The sequence below is a fragment of the Lepidochelys olivacea genome, assembly GCF_965140295.1.
Source record: "Lepidochelys olivacea isolate rLepOli2 genome assembly, chromosome: 15".
Lineage (NCBI taxonomy): Eukaryota > Metazoa > Chordata > Testudines > Cheloniidae > Lepidochelys > Lepidochelys olivacea.
The window spans coordinates 34326930-34346961 of NC_140425.1; the positions used below are offsets into that span (position 1 = coordinate 34326930).

The 20032-nt window shown below is 41.1% G+C and overlaps 1 protein-coding gene across 1 annotated transcript in view; it reads right to left on the minus strand.

Annotated features, from left to right (window-relative positions):
• The window catches only part of PITPNB (phosphatidylinositol transfer protein beta), an 80793-nt gene that overhangs the window by 39485 nt on the left and 21276 nt on the right, over nt 1-20032 (minus strand). The gene's annotated exons all lie outside the window — the stretch shown is intronic.

The window sequence follows — 20032 nt, forward strand, 5'->3', positions numbered from 1 at the left end:
GGTGCCCACAATTCAAGAAGGATGTTGATAAACTGGAGAGGGTTCAGAGAAGAGCCAGGAGAATGATTAAAAGATTAGAAAACATACCTTAGTGATTTAGCTCCTTGAGTCTATCTATTTAGCTTAATACAGAGAAGGTTAAGGGGTTCCTTGATTACAGTCTATTAGTAGCTACATGGGGAACCAATATTTAATTAGGGGTTCTTCCATCTACCAGAGAAATGGATATGATCTAATGGCTGGAAGTTGAAGCTAGATACAAACTCAGACTGGAAATAAGGCATAAATACTTAACAGTGAGTAATTAACCACTGGAACAGTTTATCAATAGTTGTGGTGGATTCTCCATCACTGACCATTTTTAAATCAAGATTGGATATTTTTCTAGAAGATCTGCTCTAGGAATTATTTGGATGCAAGTTTTGTATAACAGGCCATAGGAGATCAGAATGGATGATAATGATTCCTTCTAATCTTGGAATCTATGAAGGTGGAGGATGAGATAGCAGTAAAACTAGCATGTGGCCACCTGCCTAGTAGAATAATTCAAGTCAGATACACACTAAACTTAGAAGTATAAAATCAGTTACCAATTCAAGTTAAGTTTACAGAATCAACTATACCAAATTATTAGAAGCTAATTACCAGGAGACCTGTGACAGTCATTCAATAGTCACCTGATCAGAACAGTGAACCCTCTGAGATTTTAGGGTTTTTTAAATCTTTAAAAAAGTATCAGCTGAGAATTTTAACGGTTAAGATTTGTGCACATATAGACTTTAGAAGACAGGCTTTTGTTGTTGTTGAAGAAATAACTGTTTATTATTGTTTAATTGTCTCAGTTTCAATTATCTGCATAAAATATGCAATTATGCAAAACAATTTGCAATGGCCCTTATCCCATTACACAAATGGATAGACATTGTTATTGTAATATGCTGGTAACACAGCCTTTCATATTCATAGTTAAAAACTCCCCAAGCCCAGTGCTCGTCTGCCTCCTGCAGTAGTCTGATGCTTCTTATTTTAGCCACCCTATCCTCAGTACCTACTTCTACCTCGTTTCCAGAAAAAGAGCCAGGGAACTGCATACATGAATATGCGCACACTCTAATACGCATCCATATGGTTAGAATCTTTAAGGACTACTCTAGGACTGAAAGCCTGGAGACATGTAGGAGTCCTCCAGTGTCATAACAAGATACACCCTGCCTAGAGTCCATAGCCAGAGACACAGCTAGAGCAGCACTATGTAAGCACTCACTCTAGCTATCTCTATGCCCATGGGTTGTTTGGGGAGCATGCGGTGTTGAGCATGAAAACTCACTGGGGAAGGGAGGCAGGCAGAAGAAATACAGGTAAGAGGAGAGAAGCCAGAGATAATGAGATGGGAGCCAGAGAGAGGCAGAAGGGAGGGGACCTCAAGGGGACAGAGCTACAGAAAGGGGAGAGAGAGAGAATCTTTGGGAAGAGTGTGAACGTATGTAAATGAGGTAATACATATCAAAATGGAGATTATGGTGTCACCTCATTTACATATGGTCTCCAGATTGCTGGACTGCAGTCTTATCTTGTATGCTGAACCCTCAGCAATCAACCTCTGTGTCAACAACTTGCCCAGGTAAGGCCTGTTGGTTGTGTGTGTGTGTGTGGGGGGGGGAGGGTGAGAAAACCTGGATTTGCGCTGGAAATGGCCCAACTTGATTATCATACACATTGTAAGGAGAGTGATCACTTTAGATAAGCTATTACCAGCAGGAGAGTGGGGTGGGAGGAGGTATTGTTTCATAGTCTCTGTGTACATAATGTCTTCTGCAGTTTCCACAGTATGCATCCGATGAAGTGAGCTGTAGCTCACACGAGCTTATGCTCAAATAAATTGGTTAGTCTCTAAGGTGCCACAAGTCCTCCTTTTCTTTTTGGTCTGAACGTTTCACGCAAAGCAGCAACTATTTCAAGAGAAAATCAGCAGTGAGCACTGTAAGGTCCTTTCTGTACTACAACCACACTCAGAGCCCCACTTAACAGCGTGGCTCCCATCTCCCACAAACTGTTCTCTCTAGAGTGCGACTAAGACCCCTCTTCGTTTTGCTTCGGAGTTAGCCTTCAGCCAAATGACTCTGCCATTTACCGACCCATTCCAGCAGAGTTTGGCCACTAGTTTTATTTCACGCTGTTGTCCTTCTTTCCCCAAAATTCTTAAGGGTGCAGTGGCAGTTTTGTACGTCACCTTCCTAGATAGCAAATTAAAAAAATTCCACCAAGCCATTACAGTCTTTAAAAAAATATTTAGGTTTTTTTTTTTTTTAATTATCAAAATAAAATAAATAGAGTGCTACAGGTAGCCATTGGGGAAAGTTTTTCTAGAGGAGAATCTTTTTTAAACCTGTTAAGTAAAAATGGCCATTGTGTGAAGAGTTTTTAGTTCTAAGTTGCACATAAGCAATACATGTTTTGGTAAATGCTTTTTTTTTTTTCTTTTGAGCTTTTAAAGTGAGTACTGAGTAACCCTCTTCAATTTGAATCTAAACCAAAAATAAATGTCTTGCAGGCTGCTGTTAGTCTAAATTGGTCTACAAAATTTGTGAATCAAGTTGAGCCTCTGAAAAAATGTCTTGTGAGAGATTATTAAAAATGTTCCTACCAATATATTTAAAAGTAAGCTGCTCACCTTGAAAATAAAAGCTACAGGAAGAGAGTTGGGTGGAGAAAAAAAAGTTACGGGATATTGAATGACAACAGTACAGGTTGAACCGCTCTAGTCCGGCACTCTCTCTGATCCAGCAACATCCATGGTCTGGCATGATTTTATTTTATGTTTTTTATGCTTTATCTACTTATTTCCTTGTGCAAATACAGTAAAGTTCTGTAACAACACTAACACTCTTATGAAGAGAGCCGGTAAGCCGGGGCTAGGTGGTGCTGCAAGCGTTGTTCCGTTTATTGGTCTCAGCAAGATAAAAATAAAGAGACGCGCTTGCTACATATTGACCTCCCATGGTTCGGCACATTATCTGGCTCGGCACTGGTCAGGTCCTGAGGGTGCTGGACTAGAGAGGTTCAACCTGTATTTCACATTTCATTAAGTAAATGTTTAGCTTTCTAATCAAGCTACAGCATAAGCCAGTCTAACAAATGACATTTCAGTCTGATCTGCAGTAACACTGAATATACAAATATAATTATTAAAAATATGATTTCTGAACAGTTGTATCCGAGCTCTGACTCCATCTTTGTGTTGGAACATTAACATTTTTTCATTGGCAATAAAACCAGCCTTTGAAGACTCAAGAAAATAGTACGGGCTTTCTTTTGTCCATTCTTCAACATCAGGCAAGTCCTCCAGGGCTATAACCAAGTCAGAAAGTGGTCAGAATCCAGTCATTAGCAGAAAATGCACCTTCCAGAACAGGGGTGGGCAAACTCAGGGGCGCATCAGGTTTCAGAAATTGTATGGAGGGCCAGTTAGGGGAGGTGCTGCCTCCCCACACAGCCAGGCATGGCCTGTCCCCTATCCGACCCCCCCTGCTTCTCTCCCCCTGACAGCCCCCCTGGGACTTGTGACCCATCCAACCCCCCCCCCCCCCCCCCGCCCGAGCTAATGAATATCTACCTTCTGACAACACCTGCCTTTTAGGCAAATTCAGAGTTGCATCTTAGGTTGGCAGATAACAAGTCCTTTGTTGGGGGAGACAAGTTCCACACTGTAGGGTATATTGCAACATCCATCTCACCCCACTTCCACAACAGAACTCAGAGTCATAGAGTTTAAGGCCAGAAGGGACAACCAGATAATTGAGTCTGACCTTCTATATACTACAGGTCACAGACACCCGCACACCAAACCCAACAACTGAAATTAGACCAAGTATTACAGCCCACAGGAGAACAGACTATGTGCTATATGGAGAGGACAGGAGGACCCCCACAAGGGCAGGAAATTGATTAAGTAAGGCATATACAGATAATCCTGGCAAGTTATCTGCACCCCATGCTGTGGAGGAAGGCACAAAAATCCCTAAGGTCACTGACAATCTGACAACCCCCTTATAAATTAAAAAAAATTTTTATATTTAGCAACTATTATAAATGCTGGAGGTGAAGTAGGTTTGGGGTGGAGGCTGACAGTTCGTGACCCCCGCATAATGACCTTGCAACCCCCAAAGGGGTCATGACCCCCAGTTTGAGAACCCCTGAGTTAGACCCCGAGTATGTGAACAAGAACCAGCCAGCCCAGCATCTGAGAGAAAGAATGATCAGTGCCATCTCAGAGCACAGGCCCACTCGGCTCAGTGACCAGTCTTTGATGCTTCAGAGAAAGGAGACTGACCTTCCACTCTGTACACATTTTGGAGGGAGGATGAGGAGGAGAGAATACTGTCCTGCCCCTGAAGGTGACCCTCTGAAGCCCTGAAGAATGAGCTTTTAGGACCATAAAACATAAGCCAGAATGGACCTGCAGAACTGCTGTGACTTGATGGTAGAAAGGGTAAAGACATGGGCTCCACCTTAATATTTCCTCTCTCTAGTTTTCCATGTTTGCATTTGAAACCTCCCCTTTCCCAACTCTGAGCTTGTGGTTTTAAACCCACAAACATTTTGTATGTTTCCAATATTTTAACATTTGTTTTCATAGATTTAAGGCCAAAAAGGGAACAGATCATCTAGTCTGACCTTCTATATGGCATAGGCCATTACATTTCACCCACTGACCCCATGTATTGAGACCAATATTTTGTGTTTCACTAAATAATATATCTTCCAGAAAAGTATTCCGTCTCGATTTGAAGGCATCAAAGGATAGAGAATTCCCTCACCACTTCCTTGGGTAGTTTGCTCCCATGGTTAAATACCCAATAGTTTTCTCTCCATAAAGGCATTTAAACATTTTAATCAGTCACCTCTCAATCCTTTTCAAAACGCTAAACAGATTGAGCTCTAAGTCTTACTGTAACATTTTTCTAGCTCTTGAAAAATTTGTAGCTCTTTTCTGCACATTTTCCAATTTTTCCATATAATTGTGATGTTGACACCAAAACTGTATGCAGTGTTCAGTACACTCCCACCAATGTCATATACCCAACTAAAGTCACATCTCCGGTTCATACATCCGAGGACTGCATTAGCCCCTTTTGCCACAGCATCGCACTGGGAGCTCCTGTTGGGTTGATTGTCCATTATGATGCCTACATTCTTTTCAGAATCCCTGCTTTCCAGAATAAAGTCCCTCATTCTGTAAATACTGCCTGCATTCCTTGTTCCTAGATGTATAACTTTGCATTTGGCAATATTAAACACATTTTGTTCGAATGGGATCCGGCTTACCCAGCAATCTAGATTGGTAAATAACAGGGCAGTCTTACAGAGCATTCTGCCAGCCTTTGTGTCATCTGCAAGTTTTATCAGCAGAGACTTTATATTTACTTCTAGATCATTAAGTAATATTACTCTACACAGTTACCTTTAGCAACCAAATCTGTAATCTCAAAGAATGACATCAGGCTTGACAAGACCTATTTTCTATAAAATGACATTGACAGGTATTATATCACTTTCTTTCTATTAACTGAACCTATTAATTAAAAATTATCAGTGGGCCAAAGATCCCAAGAGCCAACTCTTTTAGAACTCTTGGGTGTAAGTTATCTGGGTCTGCTGATTTTAAAGACGTTTATCCCTAGTAAATGTTTAACATACTCACTTACTAATGGACTGGAAAGTACTTCATCCTCATAGGATACAAGCATATCATTGTGCTTCTTTCCAAATACAGAACAAATATTTATTGTACACCTCTGCCTTTTCTGAATCAACAACAATTTTACCACCTCCATACAGTAACTGGACTATCCTATGACAAGGGATTTCTTTTGTTCCTAATATAACTCCTTATTGTCCTTACCCCTACCAGTGATGGATTTCCCCCCAATGACTTTAGCTTTCCTTCTATATTTCATAACCATTTATACTGATTAATATTTCCCCATTTTTTCCATGTTACATACTGCTTTTTTTAGTTCGAATTGCTGCCTTCAATTTACTGCTAAACTAAGACCGATTAACCAAAGTTGTCCTCTTTTTTGACTGTGAAATTTTGCTAACAATTTCCTCTGTGGGGAATTTGCCCTTTTGAAGCACCAAGAATACACATAGCACTGGTTGAGACTGTCCTCTGTTGCACATATTGAATATAATCTTGTCATCACCACCAGTCCCTAAGTAACCACCAACTTTCAGTCCAATTTAATTCACAGTGATCCATCATAGAGAGATTCAAAATAATGTTAGTTTGTGTTGGGTGCAATACCTTTTGTGTTACAAAACCACAATCTAGAATGTTTTACTCTGGCTGCACGAGACACCCAGTATATATCTCCAAACTGAAGTCCCGTATAATACCACAATTTTTCTTTCCACACATTACAGAAAGTTGCTTAAATAGTAACTCATCCTGTTCCCTAGTTTGATTCTGTGGTCTCCAGCAGACCTCCATCTGGACCGCTTTGGTAGTTGGCACAGTGATCCATAAATATTCAGTATCTTGTGGTTCTGAGTTAATAACTCAGAAACAGATAATGTTTAATAGAGGGCCACCACCCAACCTCTTCTACCCATTCTATCATTCCTAAACAGGTTGTAATCTGTGATTTTAACATCCCATCAATGCAATTAATCTCACTAGATTTCAGTAATACCAATTATATCAAATTGCTTCTTAATGAGACTTTCCAATTCCTCGTTACCCAGACTCTTAGAATTGGTGTGTAAGCAGCCCTTAAAATGGCATTTCAATTTAGCCTTTCAGCATCCCAAGCACTTTGTCAGCACTAGGACATAACTGAGTTTATTGTGTTCACCACCTCTGTAGTATGACCTCTGCACTCCCCAGCCCAGAGAAGGGCCCAACCATTTAAGCACTAGTCCCAAAAGTCTCTTGTGGACACCCCTTTTTGAAGGGTTGTACACATGGACGCTTGCATGAGGTAGCAACATTTAGTCCCCTATGCCACCATCACATTCACCACAGGAAGTACAGAGAAATTGTGGTTTACCTGGCTCCTCAGTTCATTGCCTGGAACACTGATGCAGAACAAGGAAGATGCAGGTAGGAGGGCTTTTCATGTTGGTTTTTATGGTTACTTAAGACACTTCTGTGCAACAGAGCTTACAAATTGCTAATTTGGGGGCTGGGTAAATCATGTGGTTCTACAGAGACTTTTAGGGAGGTTTATGAAAATTAGGGAGTAATTAGTGAGGTTATTCGGACGTCTCCTCTCTGCTCTTTTCCCACAGAGGAACTGGAACCAGCTCCCACCTCCTCTCTTTGTTGGTCAAAGGGCGGCCTGGATCCTCTGGGCCCCTTCCTCATTGCACCCCTGCCTCCCAGCCCCAAACAGCGAGAAGGGGAGGACTGACCCTAAGAAAGCTGCCCTCCACTGCTACCTAGGGCTCTTATTTACCTAAGCCAGTCCCAGACTTGAGCCTCCTTCCCAGCATCCCACCCCCCTTGCATTCTCTCTCTCCTCTGGTGCAGTCCCCTCCTTCTGCCCCTCTGCGTTTCTCCTCACCCACTGGTTAGTGAGGGTGTGACAAGAGAAAAGCTGGTTAATGAGGGTGTGACAAGAGGAAAGCTGGAGCAACTATCTGTGGAGTTTGGGGACAGTGAATGCCAGAGGCTGCGTGCTGTACTCTATCCTGTATGGACCCTGCTGGCATGCTTTAGCTAGCTACGTTAGCTAGAGCATGCTAACGTAGTCCAACAGAGTCCACACAGAGCAGCTGGAGCACAAGAAGCCTGTGACTTGGGCGGTAAACCCAGAGGCAACCCAACCCATTCAAAATTGTCATGGTTTGCCCACCAGACCTCACTGGGTAGTCTGCACAAGTGCCACAGGATCAGTGGGGAAGACTCCAACCCCTGAGACCGCATCACTATTTGCTGTGTTCACTGGACACGAGCGGTGGTGAGTGACATAAGTGTACATGTATGCATGTACATGTATGCACACTTGCAAAATTACTAGATTTAAACTTGAATTAGAGTAATTTCGCTATTACATTTCAAAATCAGGAGGATTATGGAAAATTAGCATTCTAGCTCAGCGATGAGAAGGCTCAAATTTGGTTTTAGAACTTTCACAGACTATTCACTGAGGAGTAGATGGGCTCCAGTTCCTCACCTTCCTATTAAATGCACAGCCTTGCAACAAACATGATGAGACTCCGTTCTGACATCATCACCAGACTGTGCACAGGAAGAGATTTCATTACGAAGAAGTCTTCAGGTATGTGAAAACAGTCCAGAAAACACAATTTACCAAAACTGGCCATTCAACAAGCAAAAATCCCACTACAACAATTGAAAAAGAAATGGTGAACCTGAGATCTGCTTGTCGGAAGGAAAGGAAAGGTAACTACAGACAAAAAGGTTATGTGATCCCTCTAATGCTATCTAAGTCTTCTGACAGATTGCCAAATGTTCATTAATTCAGACACTGAAAAAGCCACTTACTGAAAACAAGCATCTAATGGAAGGTTTTCGTAATCCAGCAGCATTAACCTTCTTCCACAAAATATTTTTACAAAGAGCACACTTAGCTGAATGTTATTGTAGAACACAGACAGCTAAATAAATGATGAATGCCTGAAGCACAAGTGATATTCTAAGGTTAAAGGGAAAGTTCATTCTTTTAAGATGTTCTACTTAACATTAAGACTCATGGACAGTATTTCTATGAAGATGTCAGTGAACTCCACTGTATTTTCAGCAGTCTAATGTGTTTGCTAATAAGTTCTTTAAAATGTTAAAAAATTGTGAAAACTAAAGTCAATAGCTGTATTTGTGTCAGTAAGAGCTCCATGTAAACACAGAGCACCGCCTTCAGCAAAATTGCTACTTCACAATTATCATAACTTAATTTAACGTATCAAAACTAAAGCAACAAATGTTCAAACAAGAAAAGGCATATTTAAAGGATTAGTGCTATAACAATCCATTCTGGGTAAGGCAGAGGGCAGATTCAATCAGCATCGTGGTGGGATAATCTATCGACATGCAGATCCGAGGCTACGTCTGCACTTGGATACTTGTGCTAGCTCATCAAGCCAGCACACTAAAAACAGTGCTGGTGCCCTGTGACCTATAAAAGTGATGTTAAATAGAAATGAGCTAAATGTAAGTAGAGAACAGGTTTTGGGGCCTAAATATAGGGCTGACAACAATGAGGCCTGGTAAATTGTGGGTGAAGTGAAGTGAGACAGCTCAGAGTCAAGCTAGAGATAAGTTAGGACATAACACCAGGTCATGCCGTAAACAAGTTTGGTTCTAACTGGTTTTAAAAATGTTTTAGACAAAATGCATATGTTTTGGAAGGATACTATCTATGTTGATAGTTACTGGAATGGTGTCTATGCAGATGTTAATTAAGGTAATGTTTAATATTAAATAGCTAATAAAGGAGTAGAAGGTATTTTAATTATGGTAGTGGAAATACAGTTTTGGTAAAAGGCAGGTTAAATCCTAAATAATTAGGGGGTGTTATAAAAAGGGTAGATTAAAGTGCTCACTCACCATCACGGTACCGTTAGTGAAAGGATTATATACCCATTCTTCTCACCCCTAGATGCACCATTTCATCTTGGAACAAGAGTTTAAAATAGCATCTATGATTATATTGTAATACCGGTTTGCTTCAGCTACTTTATTTTAGAGTCTTTAACTGTATCACTCATTGCATCATTCACAGTCCTCCACTAAATTTAAATTAATCTGACTGCCCCAGAGGCTTGAACCTAAAGAATTAAATTTGGTTATTGGTATTATTTTTATTTAAAAAGACTGACTGAAAATATTTAAATCAAAGATCACAACCCACATCAGCACATACTAGACACCCCGAGTATGTATCTATGGGGTCCAGGTGGGTTTGTACAACCTGATCTCTGCCCTCTTGTGCATTTACATTACAACAGTCTTTATATAACCTCACTGTCCTACCCATAGTTCTCTATGGTCTTAGGAACACGTGTAGCGTCTTCTACTAAGTGCACTGAATGCTAGAGTCCATGCAAGGCACATATAAGATGTCAATAAGGCAAGGGCTTACGCTCAGCTCATCATACAACACCTGCAGTGAATGAGACAGGGCACCTATCCATCTCCTCAGCAAGCCTGCAGGAAAAGTTGTAGGGGACATTACATGATCCCATACAGTTTCTCAAGTAAACGGACATCATAACGAATACTAAGGTCTTGCCTACAACAGAAGTCATGGGGACGTTTGTGTGAATTTAAAGTGCAACAACTATTCCACACTAACTTCCATGTAGAAGTTCTCATCGGCACTGAGAATGCCTGTTTGTGGATTAGATTAATCAGTTTCCGAAGTGCTTTAACAAACTACACAAGGGCACTCAGTGGAGAATCAATGTTCACATAGGGAGATAGCGAGAAGTAGTTACTCAGAAATAGCTATTCCAGGCTTTTTTGTAAACAAACTCTAAGGGGTAGAGTCATGGTTGCATGTGCAACCTTAGCTTTGGCAATTCATCACTTTTGCATACCTAAATATGCAGCTTTGTTTTTTCCATAGACAAAATTTACATTCTATCTTCTGAAATTTGGCCAGAAACCACTAGAACACCCTATTCTACAAAATATTTGGCCTTCTCCTAGCACTTTGCACAGGGGAAGAGAGCAAAAGAAAAGATCTACCTCCTCTTGTGAAGGATGGGAAAGACCAGCAATATGAGATGAGACAAGAGAAAATATTGCAAATGAAGAGTCACAGAGAAGTAAAATCTGGTATTCAAGCAAAAATTACCATGATTAATCCATTTTAATTTTTTTCTGGAACAAGACAGACTAATTTGTGCAAAGATGCTGAATCACTTAACCCAAGCCTGGTTAAGAGTAGAAGGAAAAAGTGAGACTGTCTGGATTAAAACCTCTTGATGCACAAGACAGAATTGTTGGCACTCTTCTCAGATACAGGCCGTCCTCCCAGGCCTGAAAGAAGGAGCCTGGACTAGAGCCAGATCACAAATAAACAAAGGCTCTTTTCAGAGTTTAAGGAAAATATATATCCAGCCAGAGCATAATTCCCAACAGCAGCAAGTCCTTCTTAGGAAGTGAAACAGGCAACTGTTGAATAAACAGTACAGCTAAAAAAAAAAATGGAAAGCTTTTCTTGAAAGCTGAAGAGAGACAGGAAACAAAATTATAATGCAACAGGGCAACAGCATGTGGGGGATTCAAAGGCTGCTTCAAAGGTGCCTTTGGCATCATTTGCAACAGTGCAATAGAGGACCCTCTAAAGAAACTTCAGCCTTTACTTATATAAATTACAGCAATAAGAACACGAAACCCTGAACCAAGATGCTTCTGTCTTTGCAATTCTTTTCAGAGTGACAGAGACCCATCCCAGGCTCCCTAGAGAAATGGTTCTAAAACCTGGGCCAGTGGCCACGTCAACAGAGACCAAGGTAGTAGACGAAAACAGTACTATTGGGGTGGTACAGGCTTGAGTCACCACAACCGCTAGAAGTTATAATTGAGCCCATACCTCAGTTCAGCCTCCCAGGACTGTAGCACCCACAAGGCACGTGTAAAAAGGGAAGTTACAGAAGGAAGAAAATTCTATCCCTGGGCTTATCTTAAGCCAGTTTTACATGGAACCATTCATATTTTAGTTAGGATTCCATATGACTTTCTCAAGAAAACCTCCTGAACATGAACGGACAGCACTGAGAGCCCAGATGGACAGAATCTCTCAAAGTTCTCACCTCAGCCCTGTGTTAAATTTTACCTTTAAGCTTTAGACTGTTAAGTGTCATCATTGTTGGTTAGCAGACACATCATGCTACATGGCCATTGTTGGCAGAGCTTGAATGCCAGGAATTTCCATCCAATCTGACTGATCCAGCACTGCAAATGCACAGGCCTCACTACACAGTAACAGGTCAGTACCAAGAAGATTTTTTTACAGCTATACTGCCTACCCTCTCACCACGGTGCTTCAGGGAGGTTACAACCTTTTACCACTACTCTGCTCATTCTCCAGGAAGAGTGTGCGCATGAGTGTTTTGGTGGAGGTATGTTGGAAAGACTGGTTGAAGCAATGAGCGTTACACTTCAGTGTAAAAATGCTGAGATTTAAGCAATGAATTAGCAAGATTCATCTTTTCATTAAGATCTCTTCTGGAACAGTCCTGCTAGCTCTGTCTCCTGTTCTCTAAGTCTCATATTTGAGGTAACAGGCTAACTTACAATGTAAATGCACTAGCAAAAGAAATAATACAAGCAGACCAGAAGAGAAGGGAGCAGCATTCAGAGGTTGATAGATTCATGGAAGAGATGGTCATTTAGAAGCATTCTAAATGAGCTGACAGATGGGGAAAGGGAGGTTATTTCAGGCAAGCAGGGCAAGTTGGAAGAAGACATGAGACAGGGATAGATGAAGGAGATAAAAATAGTATAATGAGAAGTGGGAAGAACAAGTTAGACCCAAGCCCCATGGTTTTTATGAGCCCCATGGAACAACACAAGGACAGGTAGGTTTGTACCATAAGGTGTATAGCCTAGGGTCCATAGGGTGGAACTGAGAAGGGGTGACCAAATCATGGAAGGCATGTTAAAGCTGTTCAGTTTTCAAAGCCAATACCTGATGTCAGCATCGCAGGAGATACAACAATCCTTCCTATAGGCAGGCTAAAGTTTGAGAGAATTACATGGTATAGTACACAGCAGACAAGGTAAATGTGGTGTTTGATATCAGCTCAGCAAACCAATTTAATCCTTTCAACCCTTGCTCCAAGAGAATGAGAAAATCTCTGCAGGTTCTGTAAAATCAAACACGGTTCATAGCCCAGTCTTCTGGAATAGAAGAGATGTCAAGCAAAGCAGGGAAGAAACCCTGGGCACGAAGAGTGAGGTTTTCCTCAGTCCTTTCTATTACACCATTACTGGGCACTTGAAGGGACAAGAGAACTTTGGTGACCACAGGCACAACCATCTCAGACAACAGCTCTTCAAGAAAATACAGCAAACTGCAAGGGTGTTTGGAACATTAGTTTACCCACCACTCTGTGCTGAATGCCCAAGTAGCAGAGAGCTGAAACAAAATCAGCGTTTTTTCCCAAACTAACCTGTTAATGTTAGATTCCATGACACCCTGCTGCCTGGCTACTGATCACTAACACACCTTAGGATGGATCACCTGGGGACATCACAGCTACCAAAATCTCTTCTGGAGCAATGGAGTCTGAGCACAGGAGCTCAGGCCAGCAGTGGTTAAACAAAAAACTTTGTTAAAAAGAGCAAGCACTTCAAAACTTCTTTAAAATAAGATACTCTTCAAAACCAATGTGTTCTAGAGTGACGGCACTTCAGAGAGGTAGACAGCCGGGCTTCATGGGACTGGTGAAGAAACATCTGCACATTATAGGATTAGCTCGTTTTTTCCAAGCTTCTGCAATTCACTTCTTGATTAAACACACTGTCTGCACGGGAAAGTCTTGGCACCGAGTGCCTTCACTTAGCCAAGCCTGCTGGAACTGGAGAGATTCACAAGATAAGGTCTGGATCTGGAGCCAGTCTGGAACAACTAGGGCTCTCACTCGCCCCTTCATTCAGGCACAATGTCTATACCCCTTGACAAGCCACTGGGTATGCTAGGATCGTTTTTGTAATGTAGACTCAACTTTTGTGAGCCAGACAAGAAGTTCCCAGGCCTCTTCGAACAACAGATGTTGTGTCACCCAAGCTTCTGAGCTCACAAAATGAATTTTTTAGCTCCACAACATGCCATGAATAGAGTACTCAGAGCAGAGCTCCATTCTACCTTCAGAACCAACAAGTATTCATTCTCAAGTGGGAATATTTTAAAAGTCCTCTTAACAACTTTAAGAAAAAGTTATTTCAAATGTTCAAGCTACATTTCTAGTGAGAACTACCTAGTGAAGTGAAGAAACAGATTGACAGACTCAGATGCCACCTACTACAGGACAGGCCCAACAAAGAAAGTAACAGAACGCCACTCGCCATCACCTACAGCCCCCAACTAAAACCTCTCCAGCACATCATCAAGGATCTACAACCTATCCTGAAGGACGATCCCTCACTGTCAGAGACCTTGGGAGACAGGCCAGTCCTCACTTACAGACAGCCCCCCAACCTGAAGCAAATACTCACTACACAACAAAAACACTAACCCAGGAACCAATCCCTGCAACAAACCCCATTGCTAACTCTGTCCACATATCTATTCAAGGGACATCATCATAGGACCTAACCACATCAGCCACACCATCAGGGGCTCGTTCACCTGCACACCTATCAATGGGATACATGCCATCCTGTGCCAGCAATGCCCGTCTGCCATGTACATTGGCCAAACCAGACAGTCTCTACGCAAAAGAATAAATGGACACAAATCAGACGTCAAGAATTGTAACATTCAAAAACTAGTAGAACACCACTTCAACCTCCCTGGACACTCAGACTTAAAAATGGTAATTCAACAAAAAAAACTGCAAAAACAGACTCCAACGAGAAACTGCAAAACTGGAATTAATTTGCAAACTAGACACCATCAAATTAGGCCTGAATACAGACTGGGAGTGGATGGGACACTACAAAAAGTAATTTTCCCTCTGCTGATACTCATACCTTCTCGTCAATTGTTGGAAATGGGCCACCTTGATTGCACTGGCCTCGTTAGTGCTACAAAAGTAATTTTCCCTCCCTTGGTATTCACACCTTCTTGTCAACTGTTGAGACTAGACCACTTCCACCTTAATTGAATTGGCTCATTAGCACTGAACCCACACTTGGTAAGGCAACTCCCATCTTTTCATGTGCTGGAATATATATATTCTGTTTACTGTTTTTTTTCACGCCATACATCTGATGAAGTGGCTTTTAGGCCACGAAAGCTTACACCCAAATAAATTTGTTAGTCTCTAAGGTGCCACAAGGACTCCTCATTGTTTTTGCTGATACAGACTAACACGGCTGTCACTCTGAGAACAGGGATGGTACCACATGCTCCATAGAAATTCTGTCGCCTCAGGTATTTGTGCGACATTGCTAGAAAGTTTACTGATCTGTACTAAATGATATTACTAAAACACAGATGCTGTTCTAGAAACAAAATAGGAATCAAATATGGTCTGGAACAAGGCAGATGTAATCTCCTCAGAAATAGCTACAAACCCGATTTCAATTTCATTGTTTTCACTATGCTCATTTTCCTTCCGATTACTTCCAAAAATGTAACCTCTTCTCATGTTAATTGTATGGACACTTCTGCTTATGCTTCAATGCTTCATCCTCTCTTGGGAAGTGACTTTTGTATACAAATCACAAAAGCTACTCAGACAAAGTGCTGGAGATGATTAAGAGAGGCTAGGTTTAAATGTATACCTTAAGAGAACAGCAGATGTCTGCTGAATCATTTGTATACATTTTTACTTGGGTGTGGGTTAGTATATGCTTGCCATTAGAATCTTTAAGGAATTTACTATTTTTATATTTATGTTATACTTTTGATTATAGCTGGAAACTAAAGGAACTGGCACACAGAGTTTGGCTAAAGTTTACTCATTTAGTATGAGGGCAAAAGTTTAAGAAGTTTAGAAAAACTGCTAGAAAATTACAGATGTAATTACCTTATTTTCAGAAAAAATTGTGAACTAATGGAAAAATATATATATATATAACTTTCCTCAGACAGGAGAGCAGCAAGCCCTCTCCACAGTGTACCAGTAAGATACCACACAAAGAGACAGGAAAGGCACTTACATTATCCCCACCCTCCAACAAAACCAATGTGACTAAAAAAACAATAGTTCAAGACAAAGCATTCCACAGACTAGTCAAAGGAACCAGGCAAAGAATGCCTCAGATAGGAAGAGGAGTGCCGAGCAGAGATATTTAGCTACGCTGCCTGGTCAGTCTTCAATACAAAATACATTGATGCTGCAGCTAAGCACAGTAGTGCCCATTCTCTAATGGTGCATAAAGGGCATATAAAGAAAAGGAGTACTTGTGGCACCTTAGAGACTAACCAATTTATTAGAGCATAAGCTTTCGTGAGCTACAGCTCACTTCATCGGATGCATATCGTGGAAACTGCAGCAGACTTTATATATACACAGAGAATATGAAACAATACCTCCTCCCACCCCACTGTCCTGCTGGTAATAGCTTATCTAAAGTGATCAGGTGGGCCATTTCCAGCACAAATCCAGGTTTTCTCACCCTCCACCCCCCCACACAAATTCACTCTGCTGCTGGTGATAGCCCATCCAAAGTGACAACTCTTTACACAATGTGCATGACAATCAAGTTGGGCTATTTCCTGCACAAATCTAGGTTCTCTCACATCCCCCCCACCCCCATACACACACAAACTCACTCTCCTGCTGGTAATAGCTCATCCAAACTGACCACTCTTCAAGTTTAAATCCAAGTTAAACCAGAACATCTGGGGGGGGGGGGGGTAGGAAAAAACAAGAGGAAACAGGCTACCTTGCATAATGACTTAGCCACTCCCAGTCTCTATTTAAGCCTAAATTAATAGTATCCAATTTGCAAATGAATTCCAATTCAGCAGTTTCTCGCTGGAGTCTGGTTTTGAAGTTTTTTTGTTGTAATGTTGCAACTTTCATGTCTGTAATCGCGTGACCAGAGAGATTGAAGTGTTCTCCGACTGGTTTATGAATGTTATAATTCTTGACATCTGATTTGTGTCCATTTATTCTTTTACGTAGAGACTGTCCAGTTTGACCAATGTACATGGCAGAGGGGCATTGCTGGGCATATAGTAAACAGCAGCATTTACACTAAGAGAATCCCTCAGGATGGAAAGATTTACGTACTACTCATTTCCTTGGAGCCTAATAATTAGCATAGCTTCATATATTTATACACAAACCTATACGGTGGTCAGAACTAGCATTCTTACAGACGATAGCACTGGTATTGTCTACCACAATTTCAGGCTTGGAACAGGAAATTCACAACATATTTACCTGCCACTTGATCTTTTCTAAGGTTATATGCATAAGACCGTAAGAGCGGCCATACTGGGTCAAACCAAAGGTCCATCTAGTCCAGCATCCTGTCTGCCGACAGTGGCCAATGCCAGGTGCCCCAGAGGGAATGAACAGAACAGGTAATCAAGTGATGCCTTCCCTGTTGCCCATACCCAGCTTCTGGCAAACAGAGGCTAGGGACACCATCCCTGCCCATCCTGGCTAATGAGCATTGATGGACCTATCCTCCATGAACTTATCTAGTTCTTTTTTGAATTTTTATAGTCTTGGCCTTCACAGATCCTGTTTTGTTTTAAACCTGCTGCCTATTAATTTCATTTGGTGACCCCTAGTTCTTGTGAGGAGTGAAACAAGATTTCCTTATTTACTTTCTCCACACCAGTCATGATTTTATAGACTTCAATCACATTCCCACTTTAGTCGTCTCTTTTCCAAGCTGAAAAGTCCCAGTCTTATTAATCGCTCCTCATATGGAAGCCGTTCCATACCCCTAATCATTTTTGTTGCCCTTTTCTGAACCTTTTCCAGTTCCAATAGATCTCTTTTGAGATGGGGCGACCACATCTGCACACTGTATTCAAGATGTGGGCATACCATGGATTTATAGAGAGGCAACATATTTTCTGTCTTATTATCTCTCCCTTTCTTAAGGATTCCCAACATTGTTTGCTTTTTTAACTGCTGCTGCACACTGAGCGGACATTTAATACGTCTGCAATAATTTCCATTAGTTGGTCACTCACCGCCCCTCACACAAGCACTGCCGTTCCCAAGTTAGCTTGCCAGGCCTATAGCCAGGCTGCAAATTAGAAGATTGTTTCTAACCATCAGAGGAGTGAGGTTCAGGAACAGCCTCCCAATAGGAGTAGCGAGAGCAAAACACCTAACTAGTTTCAAGATAGAGACTGCTAAGTTTATGAACATTATATGACGGGGTTGCCAGCAATAGCAGAAGGCTGGACTCAACAACCCGGAAGGTCCTTTCCAGTTCTGTGCTCCTTGAGCACGTCCAGTATTGCAACACCCAAACTTCACACACTTACACTAAATAACTGCCTAACTTTACCAGTGTAGGCGCTGCCATTTTCTTTGTTGCATTATCCCTGAATTGCACCTCATCTGAAACTAGATCGTAAGTTCTCAGGGCAGGGACCATGGGAGGTGCTTGGCAAAATAATACGTGCTTCAAAATAATAAATAGCAGCAACCAAGCAGTAACTGGAGAGGGGAAGCTGAAGAAATGACATCGGTGTTTCTCTAGCTACAGCTGAAGAAATGACATCAGTGTTTCTCTAGCTACAGTTGGCCCATCTATCTGCTAGCAGAGATGAAAGACCAGCCCATCTGGTGATAATTGCTGCACTGAAGGGCAGAAGTGTTCAATAAAGTTGGAAAGGATAGAAGCAATAGCAATTCTCCAACAGAGATTTCTGCAGCAAAGACAGATCTGTTTGAACCTGCCATAACCCAACGGAGGGCTATTTAAGAATATATTCCTAAAATAGTGACAAAAAGGGATGGCCAGGTCAGAGCTCTGTTCCAGGCCATGCAGAAGAGCTGGATTCAATTCCTGTTTCAATTTCAGCCTCACACACTGAAACCAGCACACTAATGTTGATCAAGTCAGTTTGATCAAGTCAGCTGTCTGTTTCCCAAAAATCCATTGCCCTCAATGTGCTGATAAAAATCAAACCTGATAGATTAGCAAGTACCCACAAAATTTAAAAGTACTGAGCATTTAGATTAGACTGCCGTTAATGCAAGTGATTAATGCAAAAACTAACTAGATTTAAAAAATTAGTTGCGATTAATCACAGGTTTATGTATTACTGTTAAAGCAAACGACTATAGTATCCATGCAGCATCAATCAGGTGTGTCGTGACTCCAAGATAGCTGTGATCACTCAAGGATGTCCAGTGATCATCAACCAAAGCAAATAGCTAGTGCATTTTTCAGAAGCACCAAACTTGTAGTCTTTTCATTGTGATATAGGTCGTGTGTCCCTGATGCAATGGTTCCTCAGGAGGGCAGGGTGTATGACTGACTGGAAGACGCAATTTGAACACCACCTCTTAGCCCTCTCATTTACAAAATGAGTGGTCTGCAGTCCATAGCTATCCACTTTGCAATACCATTGGTTAAGCTGTTGTACTTTGTTTGATCCATGAGATTGCAGCAACCCTGAAACTCTTAAGTGTACTCTGTCGCAGCTGGCAGGATTTATTTGCAGTCGGTGGGTTACCTGGAGCACAAGAACTGGAGGTGAAAGCATGTTTAGCGCATAGGTGGTACTGAAGCCTCAGAGTACTTCAATGGTATTGGAATTCAGCCTTGCAATGGCTACAGATAACCATCTCTTTATCAAGAGAACCATCTGGAAGTTTTTATAAATAAACTTCCCATTCAAAAGACCTGAACTTTTGCTGATTTGCTCCATTAGCTTTTTCTGATATTTAATCACTCCACATCAGGAGAACACAGTAGAACTGTGACAGTGTCCGCCAAGTGATGAAGTACTGTAAGTGAAGAGGGTCAAAACAGAGGTGTGTGATTAACACTGGTTTAAAAAAAATAATGTGTTCACTGTGATGATTTAACAGCCCATAAAAAATAATAATTCTGTAAGTTGCGCTTTCACGATAAAGAAATTGCACTACAGTACTTGTATGAGGTGAATTCAAAAATACAACTACTTTTGTTTATCTTTTTACAATGCAAATATTTGTAATCAAAATAAAAACTGAGCATGGGTGCATTTTGTATTTGTGTTGTAACTGAAAACCGCATATTTGAAAACGTAGAAAAATCAAAAAATATAAATTTAATATACAAATTGGTATTCGGTTTAACAGTGCAAATAGAACTGCAACTAATTTTTTTAATCTCGTGATTAATGACAATTTTTTAAATCATTTGACATCCCCTAATTTAGATTAATAATTCTATTTAAAACAATTTTATATTTACTTGTGG